At 36.5% G+C, this 3,559-nt stretch overlaps 1 long non-coding RNA gene across 1 annotated transcript; it reads right to left on the bottom strand.

The window, feature by feature from the left end:
• Nucleotides 1-2,292: 2,292 nt before the first annotated feature.
• LOC126355172 (uncharacterized) lies at nt 2,293-3,263 on the bottom strand. Its single transcript, XR_007565471.1, has 3 exons — nt 2,945-3,263; nt 2,676-2,786; nt 2,293-2,497 (listed from the first exon to the last, which is right to left on the bottom strand). It is a non-coding gene; the product is annotated as an uncharacterized LOC126355172 (long non-coding RNA).
• Between the last annotated feature and the right edge of the window lie 296 nt (nt 3,264-3,559).

The raw sequence follows: 3,559 nt of genomic DNA, 5'->3' as shown, positions 1-3,559 counted from the left end.
ACGCTATAGTCCGTTTGAATTATGTTGGCATTATGGAAAATGAAAAACGGGCTAACTTTCCGAAGTAAAAGGAGAAATTAAGTCTTTAAGTGACAAAGTGGTTTTTTTTTTTCAGCATAACAGTGAAATACATGTCAGTATTTACTCTTTGGGATTAGCAATGTATATTATGCATTTTTAATTTTACTACGGGGTATGGGATATTAAGTAGTCATACCAATGAACTAATAGAAAAAAATTGTACTTGGTAATTCCAATTGTTTACCAGTGCTACGTAGAACTACCAATGTCACTTAAAGGGGGACGTACAGATATTGCTAAAAGTAATGGATAAGTTACACACCACTCTTCACGTAGACCAATATTTACGAAGCTATAGCTACTTTTCTGTAGTTCTCGAATGACAAAAAATAAAATCTTAAAACTACTTCGCACTTAAAGTAGTCACATTAAAAAGATTTCATTGAGCCACTACCGCTAAAAGAAAGGAAGTTGGTCGCAAAAGGCACAAAAGTTTCAGTAGCCAGCCAAGCTAGAAGGTGGTGTAACTTCGGAAAAATCTCAAACTCAGTTTAATTTTATCCATATTTTGCTGCTACAAACATTACTTCAATACACTGGAAGTATGGATTAAGAAACTGTTCAGTCAAAAATTTTCGTGTTTTATTAAATACACGATGAATTTCGGACACTGTGGGCCCATCATTAGGTGTAGCTTTGTCTAACATATGTGTTTTTTTGTTCTTGTATGAGGTGAAATGTATTTTCCTGCAATGAAAAGGTTTGGTGTTACGAGTTTTGTGAATCAAATGCATAAAATATGAAAGAAACAATGGAAAACACCATCATACATTAGTTTATCCATACTGTTCTCATGCATTATCACTTCACACATTTTTGTAGTGGTGGGCAGGAAATCGTGTATCTGTTAGAAATCACAGTGACTGAGAAGTCACAGATATCACAATAACAACTTTACAGAATCTAACTGCGATTTCAGTCACAGTTAGCAGTCACAAGTAGTATTCACATTCAAAGATGTGAGCCATCTGTTGGTCGAATTTAGCACTGCTTTCTGCGATTTCAATGACAAGTCGCAACTAAGAGTCGCAAGTAGCAACTAAAAAGCGCGCTTAACAGTGGCATCTGTTGGCCAAAGTTTGTACTACGCTCGTCTCTGCGATTCGCAGTAGAGTCCAACTGTGATTTCCGTGACAAATCGCAACTAAGAGTCGCAAGTAGCAACTAAAAAGCGCAGTAAACATTCTTCTCCTAGTGCCATCTGTTGACCGACGTACGTACTTCGTTATGAGAGCCTTGTGCCTCACGAGGTCAGAGTGCTGTGTGTGCATATGAAGGACTTATTTCATTAGTGGAACAAGTCCATTTTTGTTCATTTTGAGATACAGAGTCGTAAAGTTAATTGAGTGCTGAAAAATCTGCAGTTGAGATACCAGAAATATTCAAGCATATGGCTTCTTGCTAGAGATTTATTTATTTATTTATTTTAGAGATTTATTTATGTTTGTTTGGATTATTAATTTCAGAAGCATTATATACAGAAAAGTGGAGGTAATGGACTTGTACCACTACTGAAATAAGCCCTTCACATTATATGATGACATACATATTCAGCCTCAGTTATGGTTGGTCAAACACAGCTGTGAGTAAGAATGTATTATATTAATAAGGAGCAACATTGCCTTTTTCTCCTGAAAATATCAAGTAACATAACAAATGTATTTGATTCTGCTTCCAATATGACAGTTTTGGTTAATACTCCACATGCCTACAAGTCTTTGCAATGTTAACACAGCAGAACTCAAATATCTGTATACGTATAGTGAAATGAAAACAGTATTATTGAGTCATATGAATGCCTCACTTTTGTTCCAACACAGTTCAAGACTCGGGATAAAAGTTTTACACCTGATGTTCTACATGGCAATTTCACACACAAGAACTTTTTGCCGACGCTACTACCACCTATATAAGTATGCTTTTTCTGTGGTACTTTCAAGTAATGCACTTAAGCTATTCCTGATTTAACTGGAAGATCTGTACTTCCCGCTTTCATACCAACAGCCTCAAAATGCATATTGTAGACTTTGGGATATGTTACAGGTCAGTGTCTCAGTGTCACACCAACACTGTGGAGAAGGGGGGGGGGGGGGGGGGGGAGAGCATGTCACTCTACAACAAGTGTTTACCAGTAAATAAGTGGCGGAAAATTATGGGTACAGGACGGCTTAAACATGTGGAAAATGAGATTTTCATTATTCACTTACTGTATTTAACATTTATTATTCCTTTAAAATCGCACAACAACTTCAATAAAACACAGTTTAATCACTCATCTGCACACTTATTTCACAATTATGTCACTTTTATACTGCAAAATCTTCTAAGAGCTGTCTTGAATCTTCACGAGTCTCTCTCAACAGCCTTGATGTGGATAGATACATACAGCAACCAGTAATCAGAGTCAGAACTGGGTCTGCAAAATCACAAGGATTATTAAACAATTTTTGCTGCCACTAATTACAAGCAATATAATTGACAAAGTAGATTGCTAATATTTGCTACAATGAAAGCCACTCAATGGGGTATATTTCACATTTGCAATTACGATCTCACTGAAGTAATTAAGTCCATCGAAACACTTAGAAACTAACCTCTCGTCTGGCGAAAACGGTCTAAAGACGCAGTGGCAATTTCTCCAGATCTGTTGACAATGATATTTTGAGTTATCACTTTACCGAGTGACTGAAATGTAGTTCGGGTACCTGTGAACATAACAATATGTTAGAATTCATTTTCTAAACACAAACTACTACTCTACTGTATGGCTACATACATATTAACTACACTATTAATATTTTCACAGTTGTTTCTTTAATACAAAATTAAAGCTAACGGAAGAAAAAATATAAAACATACTTACCAATGATAGGTTTGTTGAGATGCAATTTTCTGTGTGGACAGATGTAACTTTTTCATGTGGTGGTAAGTCGCAGAAATCGCAGGAGTCACAGAAATCGCAGAAGTAGCAGAAGTCGCAGAAATCGCGGAAGTAGCAGAAGTCGCAGAAATCGCGGAAATAGCAGTGGCGGAGGGATACGCGACCTAGGGGCCTTAACTGCGACTCTTAACTGCGACAAATCAGAGTTAAGAACAACAGATACTGAAAAGTAGCATTCACAGATATCACTGATATCGGAAAATCGCAGTTTAGGCCATCACTACATTTTTGTAAACACTTCACAGATGTTGCTGTAGTTGGTGTGATCAAAGATGAACTTATTCGAAGTGCCAGAGATCGAACTATTAAACAATTGATACATCCAGGGAATAACTTTGGAATAGGTCTTTAAAACCACTGAAATAACTGTGGCTTGCGAGATCTGTTTGTCATTTAATATAATCGTTAATTTTTTGAAGCTATGTCTCCAGTTGTTCTAACAGATTTAGTGCCTTATCATTGGCTTCATTATGCAGTACTACCAAAATGTTTGTTTACGATATGTCTCGTTTCCAACTTATGTTGTACAATAACTGA

This window comes from Schistocerca gregaria, chromosome 3, assembly GCF_023897955.1.
Source record: "Schistocerca gregaria isolate iqSchGreg1 chromosome 3, iqSchGreg1.2, whole genome shotgun sequence".
Taxonomy (NCBI): domain Eukaryota; kingdom Metazoa; phylum Arthropoda; class Insecta; order Orthoptera; family Acrididae; genus Schistocerca; species Schistocerca gregaria.
The sequence above is the reverse complement of the archived record's forward strand: the minus strand, read 5'-3'. Positions and strand labels throughout refer to the sequence as shown.